This window comes from Mauremys reevesii, linkage group 13 (genome assembly GCF_016161935.1).
Source record: "Mauremys reevesii isolate NIE-2019 linkage group 13, ASM1616193v1, whole genome shotgun sequence".
Classification (NCBI taxonomy): Eukaryota; Metazoa; Chordata; order Testudines; family Geoemydidae; genus Mauremys; species Mauremys reevesii.
The window spans coordinates 43,208,328-43,219,685 of record NC_052635.1 but is presented as its reverse complement, the minus strand read 5'-3'; positions in this window follow the sequence as shown (position 1 = coordinate 43,219,685).

Below are 11,358 nucleotides of genomic sequence, written 5' to 3'. Positions count from 1 at the left end.
AGCTCATGCTCGCCCATTCTGTCTCATTCTGGTGGTGACAAAGGGCCCTTCTCCTTCCATGAATGGGAAGAATCTGCACAGGGTAGAGGGAACTCCACCACTTTCAACTAGTGGAATTTCCTATGAATATTGCCAGGGCATCCACTTCCTATAGACAGACAGACAGACAGACAGACAGACAGACAGACAGAAAGAAAGAAAGAAAGAAAGAAAGAAAGAAAGAAAGAAAGAAAGAAAGAAAGAAAGAAAGAAAGAAGCCCCTTGCTTCAGCTTCAACAAGTTTCTCAGTCTCACAGTGACTCTTGCAAAAGCTGGATTTCCAGCAGTATCCTCTGACCATGGCTGACTCCTTGGGTCCATGGAAGGAGCAGTACAAGTGAATGCAGTTTCACTCTTGTGCCTGGATGCAGCGGGAGTCCCAAAGGATGGCAGAGCTGTTTGTAGAGACCCACATTTTCCTTCCCTAGGAAATTTTGACATTTCAAAATTACTCTCTGCTCAGAATCAGGAGGAAAAGCCAAAATACCAACATTTTTCGTGAAACCGAAAAAGTTGGTATTTTGGCATTTTGTTCTGAAACAAAAAATGTCAGAAAGTTTCAAATTGGAAATGCTGAAAGAGAACATGGTTGACATTTTTGATCCAAATGAAATGATTCAACACTTCAAAATGCAATTTTTCATTTCAATTCACTCAATCGGAAAATCAGAAAACTTCACTGAAATTGACATTTTCCCCCAGAACATTTTGATTTTGATGAAGCCTCATTGTCTAATGGGAAAATTTTTCAATCAAAAAATTTCAACCAGCTCTGTAATGAGATAAAGAGACAAAATATCCCTCCTTTCCTGGGTCTAGGGAGAGAGAAAAGGTGCATGCAGTTAGACACTTCCCCCTACACACAAAGCTGCAGCTGGGTTGTAATCCTCAGGCACTGGTGCTGGGATCTTCAAGGATGGCTGGGTTTTTTGCTCAAATGTTTGCCGGGGGGGTAAGGGGGAAGAGAGATGCAAATGGTACATTATTACCCTGCAGCAAGTTGGACTTGTGCATCTTTAATTATCCTGAAAGCCCTCTTCTAACAAGCAGGGAGACTAAGAATATTGCTCATGTTTTACACGTTTTTCCTCCAATTAATAACTGTGTAACTATCCTGAGTTCTGCACTCCTGGAGCCCTAATATTCCACAAGAAGGGAATGTCTTTTTCACAGGAACTTGGTGTTACTCACTGGAATTCACCCTGTGGAAGAGGTGGCCATTAATGGCCCCAGGACTATAGGTTTATGTGAGGTCAAGGCCAGATCCTCAGACCTTCCTCTCCTATGGGCTCCTTTCCGCTACTCAGGCAGCACAAAGAAGTGGGAAATCTGCCCTAGTAGATATTTACCTAAGGATTCTCCTGACATAGGGGAATTCCCAGGTAACATAAAGCTATCCTGGCTGGTTTTATGAACCTATTCCCACCCCCGCTCCTCCAGTGCAAGAGGTGTGATGTGAGTGACATAGGGTGGGAGGCGGGGGTTCCATCTTGTGGATCTCCAGCCAGCAGAATGGGTTCATGGGGAATGTTACGCCAAAGACCAAAGTGGCTGCTGGCCAGCGCCAGAATCGGGAGTGTGAAAAGGGGCTTAGAACCATATTCTGTGTCCTAAACTCAGCCAGACCTGGAAATCTGGCCTTCAATATCTATTTAAAACAACCCTCACAATTCATCATTCAGACCAATAACAACAACACCTAACAAAAATACAACCCAGCAGGACTGACCCCACTCCCGCCAAAAGGATCTGGCTAGCTGGGCAGTCATCTTCTGCAAAGGCAGACACGCTCTGCCCTCTACTATCGCCCAGCAATGACAGCAGAACAGCCACTTTCAGTAAATTGCTTTGGAGGAACTCTCCATAATCTTGCTGCCGGGTGCCACAGCCATAAAGGTTCTAGTTCAGCTCCTGTGGAAGTTAACACCAAATCTCCCATTGACTTTAATGGGATTAGGATCAGGCCCACTGACTTATTTTGCTCCTGATTTATTTGCTAATGACTTTTAAGAAGGCAACTGAGAGTGTTTAAGTGAAAGCTGCCTCCCGTTTGCTCAGGCACAGCATTCAGAAAGTTCGCACAGGGAGAGGTGCTTTGCACTTTGCCCAAACTGTGAAATACCCTGGAAATTAATGTTTCATTTCAGATCCGCACCGCTGACGGCTGCCTTGCTGCTGCAAAGTGACACCATATGTTGTGCTGTCATTTTAAGTAATTGTTTCAATATTAAAGAGCATATTTCTCTTAGGACTGTTAATGTCATAGACTCTGCTCTTTGGAACAGGGATTGTCTTTTTAATGAGTATTTGTACAGCACCAAGCACAGTGAGGCCTTGTTCACTGACTAGAGGCCGTACATGCTACTGTAATACAAATAATAACCAATAAAGAAGAAGAAAAGGGAGGCTGGCTTAAGAATTTCTGGCATGGCTGCTAGTGTCACAAATTCTATGAACCCAGCCTTCAGCTGGTGTCCATCAGCAGGGCTCCATGGAGTTTACATTGGAGCTGGGGGAAAAATTGGTCAATTATTTTTTTCAATTTTTAGCACAAAAACTAAACTAACTGTTTCATTTCAGGTAAAATTACACTTTTTAAAAACCTTTTTTTTTCTTTTGTTCACCGAAAATCTTGAAAAATTTTCATTTTGGGTCAGCCTGAAATCGTTGTTTTTTTGAATGGCCAGTGAACCAAAAAATCAATGCTCCAGTTTACATGGATTTATGACAGCTAAGGATCTGGCCTAATAACTTTACAGAGAGATGTGGAACCTGCCAGCACCAACAGCGATGATGGGAGTAGGGAGGAGAAGATTGGCTGAGTGGAAGCAACACTCTTGGGGACCTCAGGGGGTTTTGTGCTTCTCTGTCAGTTTCTAAGACTCCCAAATGCACTGTTCGCAATGTGTAAGCCTTGCAGTGAGAAAGTATTATCAAAAGACACCAGAAATCAAAGCCGGTGATTCATGTTCCCACTTCCCTCCCAATAAGTGAGTGGCCACAGATTAATTAAGATAAGAAAACTTTTACTTAGTCATGTCAGCATAGATGCTAGGTAGGTTTTAACATTATATTTCAGCCAGCATCAACTGTATTTTAGTTTTGCTGCTTCCCCATACACTGTAATTGTGCCACTTCTGCATAATATTAAATATATCCTTGTGGAACTTCAAAGTTTAATGAAAACAATGAGGAGTCCGGTGGCACCTTAAAGACTAACGGATTTATTTGGGCATAAACTTTTGTGGGTAAAAAACCACTTCTTCAGATGCATGGAGTGAAAAGATACATGCATAAATACAAGATACAAACATAAATATACTTAAATATATATAATATATATGTATATAATATATATATATAAACTTAAATATATATAAATATATTCCCTTCTCTTCTTGTGCCAGTATATTTATGCTTGTATCTGTGATTTTCACTCCATGCATCTGAACAAGTGGGTTTTTTACCCACGAAAGCTTATGCCCAAATAAATCTGTTAGTTTTTAAGGTGCCACCGGGCTCCTCATTGTTTTTGTGGATACAGACTAACATGACTACCCCTCTGAAAGTTTAATGAGTGAATAAACAGATCTTCCAATTTACTTTAAATGCAATTAATTTTATGCCTGGAGAGAACTGTTTCTTACCATTCAAGCCTGTTGAGTCATGAGCAAAATAGCTCAACTTTCTGTTAGTTATTCTGTTAGCTATAACTGTTAGTTATTTAGACTTATACACAAATAAAAAGCCATGCTCATCCAAGGCTCCAGAGTGGCTTTGGCCCAATGAAGATGTACAGATTTAGGAGCAGTCAGTGAGGCTGCAGCTACATAAGTGAGAATTTAGTATCCAGGTAACTATGTTGGGACCGATTGCATGTAGCAGTGGAAAGAGGAGACAAAGCAATATAATTGTTCATTTTGAGCCAGATCTCATAGTCCCACTGCAGGCTTAGACCCTTGCTGAGGGTAAGAGTAGGAATCCATAAGACGCTGCTATTGCTCAGCTGGCTATCCGTACATGTAAATTTGAAGGGAAAGCATTTGTTTCCCAACTTCACACTTATCATGCAAGTGGCGATCAAGAGGAAGAGCAACAATAATTAAACTGTGATGTTGAGCCCTGGTGCCCCTGAGGTAAAATCATCTAAATGAACTGAACATTGAAAATGGCAAATTGCAAAGGGACTTTGTCACAGAATCTCCATGGTCATAGATCACCTTTGACTGACAGAAAATTGGACACAGATCATGGGAAGGTACAAAAAATTAGTGCAGGGGAAGAGGGAAAGCAGCAGCCCCTGAAGTGAGTCTGAAATCTTCCTGATTGCTAGGAAAGTGGGCTTCCTTAGCTCCCGATAAGTAATTTCAATTAGTACCTATATTTATACCAGTATGAAGATCCATTTTATAATCTGTGTAATAAAGAACCTCATCAGCAACTTCTCAAAGAAACTTGTTATTACGGAGAATGACACTCTAATTGCCTCCAGACATTTAGCTTGTCTAGTGAGTGAAGTAACCTGATAAGCTATTGAGCTATTAAGTGATGTAGAATCAATTAATGTAGTGAGATAAGAAAGTAATACCCTACCTAGTAAACTAACTAAATAATATGTGTCAGACTGGTCACTATCAATTCAGGTCCAGAAAAACACGGTAGACCAGCTTAATTGACAGTACCATGAGTGCTATACGGAACTCAGTAGGATATATATTTTTATAAAAGAAAGTTAATTTTAAAAAGATCACTTTATCAAATAATTTGGGATAAAATACTAACCTAATTGCATGTTTTGTAATTTGGTCAAGAATATTCTCCAGATTCTTTTTAAAGTAACGTGTAACTCTACCGCTCAGCTCTTTAAAAACCCGACCCCTGATTTTCAGAAAAAATTAAACACAAAAAGATGCGGATAAAATGCACATTTAATTCCTGCGTGCAGTTATCTTGATTGCACATGTGAGTAATTGTGCGCATTTGCTTAATTAGCTTTTTGAACACACAAGTAAGCAGTTTGTTTGCATAGTTGTATTTATGTACACCTAATTTTTTAATATTTCATTATCCTTTTTAGCCACCAACAGAGGGAGCACATGCAATCTGGCAAACCCTGTGCCAAGAACTACAGCTGGGTAAATAATGGATTTTTCAGTTTGCTGGCCATTCTGAAAAATCAGGGGGAAAAGTCATGTGGGTCTATCCACTAATAAAACTTTCCGCGAATCAAAAAGTTGAGAAACATTTCATTTTGGGTCTAATGAAACATTTCTTTTGACCCCAAAACTAAAAGTTTGTTTCAATTTCAAGCATTTTTAAACACGTTTGATTAATTTTATTTAAAAAACACAGGAAATGTCTAAATGAAAAGCTGTTTTGAACTGAAAAACGGAAACATTTCATGTAGAAAATTCCAAAACAATATGTTTCAAATGTATTTTGTGTTTATGACCAAAACAATTCTATGAAATTGAAATGAATTTGCAAAATGTTTCAGTGTAACCAAATCTGTATTTTTCAATGAAAAAGACTTGCAGAATTTTTTTTACCAGCTCTACCAAGAACTGTGCTGATATCTGCTATTGCTGACATATGAACAAGGAAGTGAACAAGGAAGAGTCGTGTTGTTTTGTGATATATAACAAATATGAAAGATGGGGCCTGGTTCATTTCACTTACACTGTCCCTGTTGGATCTTGCACTGAGTACTCTTGTCTGGGCTGGAGTAGAGAACCTTGGGGGTAACAAGTAGGGATAATAGATAAGAAATGATCATTCTCCTCTATGTCCTGTCAGCCCATATTTTGCACCCTAAATGTTTGTGAAGTGCTTGTCTTGGTGGTTCCAGAGTGGAGGAGAGGTTTAATGAACCTCAGTTTCTTCTTCTATAGTTTTTAGAATTATAAGCCTAAACTGCAAAATTTGAATCTGATTCAGGTTCATATTTTGCATCTTCATTTCCCAAACTTTGGGTGTGTTCCTGCCCAAGGTTCCAGTTCATCCAATTATGGAGAAGTCCTAATCACAACGTTCAGATCCCGCTTCAGGTGTCCCAAAATTTGTACAGTCTGTACCATCTGAACAGTCTATAATTACTCAGGTTCAATTGGCCAGCCTCCTGTTTGGAGGGGATGTTGTTGTAAGGCCCTTTAATATTTATAGCCTCTTCCACTTGAACTAGAGGATGAAGGGCTACATTTTCAAAAGGTATTTAGGCACCTAAAGACGCAGATAGATGTTTAATGGGATAATGGGCTCTAAAGCAGGGTTTCTCAAACTGGGGTCGCCGCTTGTGTAGGGAAAGCCCCTGGTGGGCCGGGCCGGTTTGTTTACTTGTCCCGTCTGCAGGTCCGGCCGATCGCGGCTCCCACTGGCCGTGGTTCGCCACTGCAGGCCAATGGGAGTTGCTGGAAGCGGCATCCAGTATGTCCCTCGGCCCACGCCGCTTCCAGCAGCCTCCATTGGCCTGCAGCGGCGAACCGTGGCCAGTGGGAGCCGCAATCTGCCAGACCTGCAGATGGGGCAGGTAAACAAACCAGCCCGGCCCACCAGGGGCTTTGCCTACACAAGCGGCGACCCCAGTTTGAGAAACACTGCTCTAGAGCCTAGTAGGATAATGGGTACCTAGTAAAGTAATGGGACTTAGGTGCCTAACCTGCTTAGACACTTTTGAAAATCCCACTAGAATCCTATCTGAATCTTTAGGAACCTAAATACGTTTGAAAATCTGTCCCTTGGAAGCAGTGGCAGCCTCATGTGGTCCACAATAGCATTTGCAAGATATGATTCACTGGTAGAAGACTACAAATAACACTACATCCACTAAATGCCCCCCCGGTGAGACCTGGATGTACATTGTTCACCCTCATTTTTCTTTTGTTCAAAAAGGTCTTCTATAAAAGATCTTGGCTGTAAATCAAGGACTTGATGGTAACACCAAAAAAAATAATGGTCGATCAGTTGTGCTAAGTTCAGTTTTAAACAAAATATTAAAAGATTCTGCTTCCCTGGCAGAGCATTTTCCATTGTGGTGGTGTATTTGAAATTTTGTTTCTAATCTGCTTTAAATGAGAACAACTTGCAGCCGTCTGAACTGATCTCCTTAATGTGCTGTTCAGAATTCACAGTGTAAATTGAATTGTAAGCCCCTCTGTCTTTGCATTTGAATGTTTTGATTCTAATATTACCAGCTGAGCAAGTTCTCCTAACTGAATTGTTCTCACGAGTAATATTGATGCTTTGCACTCCCACTCAGTTGATGTCATTGTGGCTACTGGCAAGAAGGTGCCTGTTAAGAGTGAGGGGGCTGAGACTGAAAAAGCAGGTGAGAGAATAGGAGACAAAGAATAAATATCTAATTCTTCTTAAGAGATGTGCTACACTATGGAAAATACCAGTTACTTGTTATTCTCCTGTGCTTGCAGCAGGGATGACATTAAGGTGGCTTTAAGCCATCTTTGCACTGTCCATGTTTTGAAGCCCAGCCTTTGGTGTAACTCACAGCAGCCCGAGGTCTGCTCTAATTTATGCTTTGCTTCTCAGGGTCCTGAGATGTAGAGAGCAGCCATAGTGTAGGTCTGAGAGAAGGCTGATATAGAGACCTTACCCTAGCTGTGTACCACCTGGGGCTTACCTGTAACTGAGAATCAAGCCCTGTGACTCTTTGGGGGTGGAGGGGCAAACGAAGGAGCTGCACATAATGGAAACCTCCAAGGAACCTGTCAGTGCTATATGAAGGTTGTGTTGATGATTGAAGGGTGGACACTGTTCCCTGAATCAGTACCGAGCCAGTGCCTCAGCATGGCATTGGAGGCTGCTGTGTTGCCGGAGATGCTTTCTTTTGCATGAGACATAAAACTGGGATCCTCCTCACTATTTGTGCTCAGCAAGGTCCCATGAACCTGTTGATCAGAAAGAGTAGCGACCCTGCCTGACTCTCATTGTTGGAATCATCACCCTCCTAAAATGGCAGCCAAGATTCCACCCAAAACTTGAACATACGTTTAGCACCTGTTGTGTTGTTTTGGTTTTGGACTCCTTTCTGGGGTTCGCTGCAGTCGCCAGCAGGAAACTTTGCTTTGGCAATAACTTCCCATTCGTTGCTGGGCTTCAGGCAGGTCAGTACAGGCCATCATGGTGTGATTCAGTAGATAGTTTCACAATCATGTGATGTTTATGTAACTTGTAATTTTTTTCTTTAATAAAGGTTTTTCAGATGTCTTTCTGATTAGTCATCAGAGGTACTTTGGAGCCATACAAAAATATACATGCTCAAAAATGAACTATGAATTGGATTTGGCCATTATTAGATATCCGAAATGATTGGGGCTATTGTCCATTCTCTCTTTATCCTGTCCTGTTGACTTAGTGACCAGTTTAGCCACCAAAACCATAAAGAGTGCAACCCTGGCACTTCAGAGCATAAACCACATCCATAGCCATTATGGTCTTTTGCTTGGCACGCTTAGTGTAAATGACAGCATGATGGATCACAGTTTCCAAGAAAACCTTCAGCCCTCCATGGGTCTCTTCATAGATCAACCCTGAAATACAGTTCTCACCCCCACATTGAGCCAACTGACAAATAGCTGGCTTGGATGTTATCCCAAAGCACTTTCCGATGGTGCTTAGCACTACAGAGGTGCCACATGCTGAAACAGAAGTGATAAAGATAATTATAGAAGAAAGAGAGAGACACGTTTTCAAGTTGCTTTTATTTACTCTTTTTCATGGTGCCCGGCACTATGAAAAGATAACGCTCATCAAGTTAAACTTTGCCATCTTGCCATCTACTTTATACTGAGCAGAGGTCAAATAGGAGGGGAAATATATTGATACTTCCCACTGTGGAATGAATAGTGATGTGGTTGTGTTTCTGGTCGTTCAATCATTTCTATTCTGACCCAGCCAGCTTCAAGGTGGGACAACAATAGAATTTAAGAATATTCCCAATTAATTATTTTAATTAATCAAAAGAAAACAACAACAAAAACCCAATTCTGAAATATTCATCCAGTTCTGTGTATCTATAGTAAATAACAGAATTTAAAAAATCTCTACCCCAATACCTCTCTCTCTCTCACACACACACACACGGGTTAGCAAAACCACACTTTCTTTTGTTCCCTTTGTTCTCTTTGTTCACTGTGCAGTAATGAAAAATGACAGCCATATTTATTGTAACATTCCTCCAGGAATGCAAAGATAATTACCTATCCTTAGCAGGGGGATGAAAATGAGGAAGAGGTATATCTCCTTCCAGTGTTCTGAATTCTAAGCTAGGTGCTTGTGTGAAATGCAAATCGCAGGACATGGAGTAATTAAGGGGCAGCGGATTGAGCACTGTATCGTTGTGAGGTTGTTCTTAGGTTGGTTTGTTTTTTGTAAAATTTAACCTTGATCTCCTGCGCTTGTACCTTAACCCCATTGATATCTTATATGATTCCTAGAGGAATCTCTCTGCTTGGTCATTTCTGGTAGCAATCCCATTGACCTCTCAGTCAGGAATTGTTAGAAACAAATGTTTAGAGAAATCTGTAAGAAAACTTTACATGCTAAAAATCTAATCATTTGTCTAGCTGCCACTTCTATGGTAATGCAACAGGCTATCATCTGGATGGGAGATTGTGATGCTCTGTGTCACAAGCTGCCTCCCAAATGCTCCATTGCTCCGGGGGGGCAGTACCCTTGCACTGGGTCTATATGTGGCACCTCAGACTTCCTCCAGCACACCAGTGCAGGTAGGCTGGACAGCACACAAGGCTCTATCCAGTTCCCAGCCTGCTTCTCCCATGGTAAAGGATCTGTGCAGCCTGCTTCCCTTATAATACGCTACTACCCGTTGCACAGGTATCCCTGGTAAGCCAGTCCGTGATTTGGCCATCTGAGACTCGTATGTGTATGAGGAAAGGAAAAATCTTGTTTCTCATTTTTTAGGACTTGATTCCATTTCTGGTGCTATACAAATATTAATATCCAAGGGCCAAGTTATGCGGCCCCACTGAAAACAAAGCTACTACTCACCACAAGTCAGGACAGTAGAATCTGGCCTTACAGAAACAAAAAGCTTTTAGAAGAAAGTATTTCTGATTATCTATGTTAGAGAAGGTGGCCTGAGCTCTGCACCTGGTTCAGCATCGCATATAAAAAAACATCCAGGCCACTGGATATTTTTCTTCAATGAAGGCAGCGTACCTTGTCAGAGGAGAGATGGGTAGCTGAAAATCTCTATGTTTAAATCCTCGTTCATTCAAGGGAATTGTTTTTAAATAATTTTTTTGCTGTGGCCTCAATTCTCCCACATTTACTCATGCTTAGAGCCCCTTGCAGATCAAGAGACAACTCTATATGAGTCAGAGTGGCAGAATGTGGTCGCAAGGGTGTTATTTAAAGGGGACACCATGCTTGTGAAATGTACTACGTTAACAGCCATGGAAATGACAGTCTGCTGTTTAACCAACAAATCGCCCAACCAAAAATCAGCCAGGATCATGGTGTGCCTGATCTAGGGTCATATCTTGTTTCCCTCACTAATGCACGTAGTTGCACAGAGCTAAGTTGCATGTGTACCAAAGAGTGGAGAATTGATTCTTTCTCTTGCTCTGGGGAGGGATTAAGTTACTTCACCCCTTTTCATTAAGCAGCTCACTGCCTACCATGCACTAGGCCAGCTACTCTGGTAAGCTCGGCGGGGCTGGAGTTCCGCCTGCCCCTCACACTTACTCATAGGCAGGATGAAATATTAGATGACATTTCTCTACATCTATGGCCAAACAGGGGACAAATGGGAGCTAACTCCCCGCCCTACTCAGCTGAGTAAGAGCTGTGACAATCTAGACTATTGAGGACTACTCATGTGAGTAAGGTGCCTACCTGCCTATTTCTGATAACTATTTTCCAATGTATCATCTACTATCATTGCAATTTTTAAAAAACTATTTGGCCCTTAAGAAAAATCATTTCCCTTTTCAGTATTGGCCTCTCCTGCATTTATTTCTACAAGTAGTTAACAATAGAATCCAGTGACTTTAATCACACTTGCTGTAGCACCTACAAAGCATTTTACGCATGTAAATGCATTCATGTTTAACATACACCTGCAAGGGAGGGTAGTTGGTCCTTATTATCCCCATTTTACTGATGGGGAGATGAAACAAAAAGAAGTTACGGGCCAGCCAGGCAGAATTTTTCGCAGGCTAAGGCAGGAAGGCATTGGCAGAGTAGTAGTGCCAATGCAAAGTAGGGATGATAGTAATTTCCAGCTGATATAGGGCAGTGGTAAATTTCTACCTATCCTGAGGAGCAAGGAGGGAGCAGGGG